The sequence below is a fragment of the Chrysoperla carnea genome, chromosome 2, assembly GCF_905475395.1.
Source record: "Chrysoperla carnea chromosome 2, inChrCarn1.1, whole genome shotgun sequence".
In the NCBI taxonomy this organism is placed as follows: domain Eukaryota; kingdom Metazoa; phylum Arthropoda; class Insecta; order Neuroptera; family Chrysopidae; genus Chrysoperla; species Chrysoperla carnea.
The window spans coordinates 55,358,905-55,366,992 of record NC_058338.1 but is presented as its reverse complement, the minus strand read 5'-3'; positions in this window follow the sequence as shown (position 1 = coordinate 55,366,992).

Here is an 8,088-nt window from a genome sequence, read left to right as displayed (position 1 = left end):
TATAAACTGTGGCTGTAGAGTGTCGTGCGTGCGTGCCAAGGCTTTATTGAAAAAGTTTTATTACTCAGTTTTATTCGATAACATGAGCGTACAGAGGGGTGGAAACATCTCCGGGCAGCTGCCCTCCCTGGACTCACCATAGATTATGTTGCCTACGTATATGCTTAAAAAATAGATTTATAAAAATAAAATCAAAATTTTCCTATCACTTTTATCTTAAGGCGTATCGTTCCCGAAGGCATGTATTAAAGCCTGTATTTTAATTTTTAAGGATAGAGGATGTATAAAAAGATTTTTTTTTGAAGTCATACAAGGTCCAACTTTAATTTTTTCAATTCAAAGTCGCCAAATTTGTAGCGTTCCTGGAATCAATGTTCCCTGGCAAAGTCGAAGTCATAAAATAATCCACCTATACAAAACTTTTTTTTAGTATACTCTGTAAATTTAACTCCTTAATATACTAAAAATTTTCTTACAAAGGTCATCCTAAATTTACAAAAGTGTATCATTTCAAAAAAGAGCGGAATATTATCAATGTTCCATAACAAAGTAGTAACCGAAATCATAAAATAATCCGCCCATACAAGACGCTTTTTTAGCGTACTCTGTTTTAGCACCCTAACACATTGAAAACTTACAGAGCTCGTGCTTAATTTACAAAGCAGTATCATTTAAAAAAAGAGTGAAATATTGATTAACAACGATTTTAGAACAAGGTTCATTTAACAAGGATTATAATTAAAAAATCATAATTAAAAGGAAAAATTGTAAAATATGAAACACATTGACAACTTACCTACAGAGCTCGTGCTTAATTTACAAAGCAGTATCATTTCAAAAAAGAATGAAATATTGATAACAACGATTTTAGAATAAGGTTCATTTAACAAGGAATATAATTAAAAATAGTATAATATGAAATAAAGCAAGTTGATGTATAGATTTTACAATTTTATTTAATCGATGATAAATATTTAAGTCCAAAATAAAATTAAAAAAATTATAATTATATTATTCTTATAATACCAACTCAATGCTGTCTTAATATTTTTTTTATAACAATAACCGACTAATAAAGTATATTTCTGTTTTATATTTTATGCATTATAAACTGGATTGATTTTTATTTCGTTAATTAGTTTTTATCTACTACACCAATGATTCTTATTCACAATATTTAAAATAATAAATACTGAAATAATATAATTAATTAATTGGTCAAAATATATCCTTAGTTTATCTGTAAAATAATAATATTCGTCTCAAAATTTTATTATTCTCCTACGTCTTCTATATTTGGCCAAAATAATTACTAGTAGCGCAGTGATTGCATTCTCAGCTTAAGACGTCATCAGAGTGGTCACAACAATAAACTTTCAAAATTCCTCTTGATTTTCAAGTATAATATACTACTAGAAACAATATATTCATTTCCAGTATAAATAATTTATACTTCTTCCTCATTTTTTTGAAATTCATATAAATTCAAGTATACCAAAAAAAAATTCAGCAAAATAAACAGCTCGTTTCTGGTTTGGATAAAAATCTAATTTTTCTAAAGTAATTAAAACTCAAAAATTAAAAAAAGTCATTGTATTGTTGGACAACTTCAAAGGTTTGTTTGATACTTCTTAAATTTCATCCATTTCTATTATAATTACCAGATATTTAGACCCTCTCTTTAGTGGTAAATATTGCGATACTGTAGTACTAAAATCGACCTGAAATTTACTATTTACGACAGAATTCAAATACAATCATGTAAAAATGAGGCAAAGAGTATACTTGAGCTCTCATAGCTTCCAGTTGTTGGGGCTTCAGACCATAATGTTAATTTTACGTCGACCTGTAGAAAAACTTTTAAGAATATATATTTGACCTGCTGTTGGACGTAAATTAAATGAATAAAATTTTGTGAACAGACATTTTTGATAGTTATAATAATTATAAAATGTATATTTGTTCAAAACCTTACACGATCTTATAACAATTAAAATAAAAAAAAGATATTTTATATAAAATTATACAAAATAAAAAATATAATTTAAGAAAAATTATATATATATATATATAAAAAAACAAATTGTGTAAAATTTTTCTTTGTGTATAAAAATATCTATAAAAAATGTGCTTATCTTGTCTTTTTTCATTCATTTTGGCACGTTTTCTTATTATAAAGGGAACTGAAAAATTTATTTATCAAGTCTTATATTTTAGAACAAATTTTAGTACGTCTCATTTTGATATAAATACCTTCCATGATTACGTTCTATTTAACGCATATACAAATTATTTTTAAGGATTGTTAAATCGTACGTAATCAAGAGTTTTGAAAAATGTCGAAATTTTTTTAAATAGTTTTTACTTTAAAACACTTTGAAACAAAAATGAAAATTAAGATTATTCATATTATAGATCAAGAGAATTAATAAAAATTCATTTTTAATTATCATCTGTAGAAAATAGTAAACCATTGATATTACAAGTAAACATTTGGTAGTGACTCTTACTATTTAAACTAAAAATGGGAATTGAATTCATAACTTCTGATATTCTTGACCAGCACTCATTTTAATTTTGTAAAAAATAGTTCTAAAAAATATTGTTAAAAATTTTATAAAAACTCAAAACCTCATAAAAAATAATTTACCAAAATAATATTATTGAATAAAAGATTTCATTCATTTGCAATCAAAACTTCCGCTTTAATTGAAATTACAAAAATCGTAGGTAGATTGAGCTTTTGGATTTATGGATATAAATGAATGAATAAGGCAGTTGTACACGGACATTTTGCTTTGGAACTATATAAGAGAGGGAATTTATAAAGAGTAGATTTAAATGTTATTAAATGAAACAAACTTATTCTCACTAATTTTCTTAAAAGCTAGTTTGAGCAATTATATTATTGCATTGTAGGCGCCAGAGTGAGAGTAAGATTGTCTTCACAGCTCAATGTACTTTCGAATGGAATATGTATTACTATTTAAAATATTTTAATTTGTTTATTATTGGCATTTTATTTAAAGCTACGATATACCACAATTTCGGTTAAAGCTGGCCTAAACCTATTGGATAAAGCAACTTTTGTTTAAATAATTTAAATAAATAAATAATTACACAGAAGTCGGGTCCTCTAGATATCCGATCTAGGACGTAACCAAATCCGCTGCTTTCAAATCTATATTATTCGATTAGAAGGAATGAGGGAGTTGTGTACATCTTAGTACGGATATCTATAGAATTCGGATTCGAGTCTCGGCTTCCGTGTAATTTTTTTGTTTCTTATTATTTATTCAAATTAAACTAAGTTTATAAATGGTGCATGGTTAACCACTTCCCTCGAATTCATAGCGAATAGATTATCGACCTTTTAACGTATTCGGAAATAAGGTGCAATTATTTAGCAATATTGGCTATAATTGACAATTGACAATTAGAAATAACAATTTAAAATATTATTTATCGAAGAAAACTTGAATGTAAATTACCGAAGATACAATTAAGCTAGAATTGTTTCTAGACACCGCTCATAACATTTTTATTCAAAATTTATTATTGCTCTACTCTTCTAGTTTTTTTTTTGCCAAATAATTTTTTAATGCAGATTTTATGAGGTTATTTTGGTTTAGACTTTTTTTTTTAATATTAATTATTTTCGGCGCAGTTTTTATAAAGGTATATTGATTGTGATAATTTTAATTTAAGATTCGAGTACTAAAAATATTCAATACAATTTTTATTAAAACTCTTATATTATTATTTTACCCATTCATAAAAATCATTATTTACTGTAAATAGTTGTTCCCAAAAAAACTACTATCGACAATACATTGGCATGTCACTAAAATATCCTAAAACTATCAAAAATATGTATATATAATATATTTTTATTTATGTATATGTTATTTAAAAAAAAAATGAAAACAAAATATGCAAAATTACATTTTTAAAGCTATATAGACATAATAAAATTTATAAATTTCATTTCTTTTAAGTATATAAAATAAAACAGTACGATTAAATCTATTGCATTCAGTACGTAATTTATAATTAGCACACATTTTAGTGTAATTTACTTTGATCACAATCATTTAGATACAGGGTGATTCTAAAAATATACACTCAACGTATTACTCATTAAGCGCTACACTTAAAGTGAAAAAATATTTAATCTGGTTCAAGATCGTATCAAATTTTGATACAGTCTGGGATCAATCAGTTGAAGAATGAAGAAACTGAAAATGATTACCGACATATTTGACGTTAAACACATTGAACATTAATATCACTTGAATCGTGATTAGTGATTTAAAAAAATTGACTGACATTCAGCTGTAGCTTTGTACATACTTTATTTTGACGAGCAGTAAACATTTTTATTTGAAAAATTTTTTAATTATGTGGTTTTACTTTTACACCGACCAAAAGCTGAAAATTAACGAATATTCGTTTTTTGTCATTCAAACTGATAAGTTTATGTACCGCTTTCATTATCTCGAAAATTGCTATTTTCGAGGTCGCAGGCTACTTATTGTCGTGTGGCTGCCGTTACAAATTGCTTCAGGATCATTTCAATGAAGCCACATACTGAGTTATTAACGAGTGTTATATAATTTTTTTCACTATTACGGCCCAAGATTAATATTAGTATTTAAATTTTTGCTGAAATTTCCCCACCGATAGGAATAACGTACGGTTAATTAAAAGAGAAAAAATTCCGGAAATACAATTTTGTGAATATTTGGAAAATGATGTTTAAAATTATAGTGTATATGTAATAGTTCCGCTATAAATTGTAGCTAAGACAAATGAGTTTCAAATGTTTTTTCTGTTGAAATAACCATTTATGATATGAAGCGCTCTGAAAGCATTATTCCTTTTGATCCCGCGCAATTAATCGTATCTTTCGCGTTGCTAAAAGATTCACGGAACATTTTCTGTATTAATACTAAGCTCTGATCGGAATTCTGACATTTTAATTAGAAAACTTGTATGCATTTAGTTAGAATCACATCTGTATTTTATCAACAATAATTTTTTTAATCAATTTTCACTAATTTTATAGTAGTTTTATTATCATAAAAGATATTTCATAAATGGATTCGATTTTCACACTCACTATTCTTAAGCAATTTATGTCAACATTTTAATATAAAACTTAAAAACTATCTTTTCAATTGCTAAACAAATTTCCTTCCTAGCATTTCATGAACATTGGAAAAATTTATCTAATTTTCAAGAGACGTATTTAACAGGTAAAATGTGTTTAAAAGAGCATAAAGAATAAAAAATGCGAAATTTTTCTTATCAGTTGATCCTTGACGTTCTTCTAAATGCGTTGTATATGCTAGATAGGTATATTTCCAACCTTCCCAAATGTAATAAGCTATTAGTTTAACAATTTTAAGAAGAGTATTAAAGAATGAACATCAACATTTATGACGTATCGTTCTGTATTAAGATTAAAATCGTGAAGGACTTTCTTAAATAATATATTTATACTACATTAAAATAAATTTTTTTTAAATAAAGTTAAAACGATTTTTATAACGATAATTACTCTTTTTTTTTTCTTTTGAAAAATAAATTAAGTACATTACAATTTGACCAATATATAACATTTAAAAATTTTTTAAAAGCACAGAAAAAACGCCCAAGATTTTTTTATTAAAAAAGGTTTTGAAAAAAAAAAAATTTAACAGGCACTAATAAGTTTTTTCTCAGAATAGTATGCTGAAAAATTAGCGCAAGAAATTTATAGAACGACAATTCATTCATTGTTAGTGACATTTCTAATATGGCTCACATGTATACACATCTGGGTAAAAATCTAACTCACCCTATTTCTCAGCCACCAGGTAGAAAAAAATGTACACATCTTATCATCTACATATGTGTATTCCAGAGGACAAATTTCTGGGCTAGAACACCACAAGCTGTGGGTGTGATTTTTATCCTGATATGTATATTTCTTCCTATTCATGTATAAATTATTTAACCCGGCGTCATTGTTGCCGTATATTTAATACTCGACAGTTTGTAAAATCCTAATAATTTTTAAGCAAAATACGCGCATTATTTACCGCTCATAGTAGCTGCTGTCGTTGAACTCTTTTAGCGGATTAGCTAATAGTGTCACTGTCACTAAGTTATACCCGATCACAGTGCCCACGTAACTATATAGGTTATTTTTTGCAACTTTTGATTATTATATTCTCATTTTATAATAAATAAATTCTTAATATTTATAAATAATGTGTATAACTACCTATTTCCCTAATATAGGAAACTAATATTATCATAAGATTGATTCACTGTACAATAATGTACATGGATAAAATACCCGAGCACAACGGCTTTGTTCGGTTTATACAATGACGCTGAATTAAATGCCAAAGCTGTGTGATACATGCATGCTCTGTTCCTGGTTGCTGAACCGTATTTATATCTAAGTAAGCGGACTATTAAAATGGAATGTTGCACTATGATAAATTTCTTGCATTGCCTTTCTGAACATTCTGTATTATGTCATACAATAATTTTGTATAAGAACTTTATATATACACAGGGTTATTTAAAATTGCACTAGGTCATTTCAGGCATGTATTCTCTACCACAAAAGAAACAACAAAATTCCTTTAAACTTCTGTCTCTGGAGTTGTTAAAGGGTCACCACAATCTTCTGATTTATCCCGTTAGCTTAATTTGTGAGTACTGAATGAATGTATTTATTCCCGTCAACTTATTTTGTGAGTACTCTATGTCTTCTAGTAAATCTACGTAATAAATTAATTTTAAACATATATGAACTATTTTGTGTCAGAGAATGCGTACCTAAAATAGTGCTGTGCGATTCTGAAACACCTATATAATGTTTTTTTATTTTCTTTTCACAATATCCGTAAGTATTATCAGTATGAATTTCATCAAGATACAACTAAATTTTAAGATTTTTCTAATTTTCACAAACAATTTCAACATTAAACTCCGAAATTAATATTAATAATTAAGTATTGCAAACAGTACAACTTATATAAAATTAAAAATTATTGCACAGCCATTTAAAAGAAATAAAAAAAGTATTAAACTTATTGTGTTTCAACTACATTTTGCTTATTTGTAAATCGTCTTTTAGTGATGTTACAATTTTATTTGCATTTAGCGAATAAAATTAATCAATACTTAAATAATAGAAATTAAAAAGAAACTTTAGTATATTTTAAAAAAATAATAAAAACATAACAAAATTAAGCGATAATGTAGTTTATTTAAGCGATAATGTAATAAAATGTATTCGTACTGTTTCAAAATTTTTTAAAATCCATAAGAAATATTAAATTCTTTTTAAAAAGATAAAAACTCATTCATTGTCCATTATTCAATAATTATAGATATTGTACTTTAGAAAATTACGCGCAAGTCATGATTTTGAAGACCTTTAATCATGTGACAATTTGGACTTATGGAAAATTGGTTTTTCAAGAGAATTTGATATCTAGTAAACAATATATTGGCAAATTCCAGTTCCCATGAACTTCTTCACATATTTAGGTTATTAAAAAGAAAGAAAAAAATAAAATTTCAATTTGAAAAACGTACGACTGTATTTTAATTGGGAAATTAAGAAGATACGACATGAAATCGAACCGAAACTATGAAAAATTTAAAATTAATATGATCATTTTTAATAATATTGATTGATTATTTTTTAGTATTTTCGATAGTACATTATAAAAATTGAAAATGATTCAGAGATTGGGCGATAAAGAATAATGATTAAGAGAGATTCAAAAAAAAAAAAAAACAAAAAAAACAAAACCGCTTTGAGTAGTTGTTCCTAACTAATTTTTTGATTCGAAAATTAGATGTGATTATTTTAAAATAATTTTTTCTTTCCCTTTTTTATATTTAAATAGTTATAAAAATTCAGTTTACAATGCAATTCTGATAAAATAAAAATATTTTCTTTCGATTGTAAAAGGCAAGCGAATTATTTTATACAATAAAACTTAAGGTTTAAAAAAAATAAACAAAAAAAAAAGTTAAAAATTTTTAGTAAAAAAAATTTTACTTTTAATAAAAACC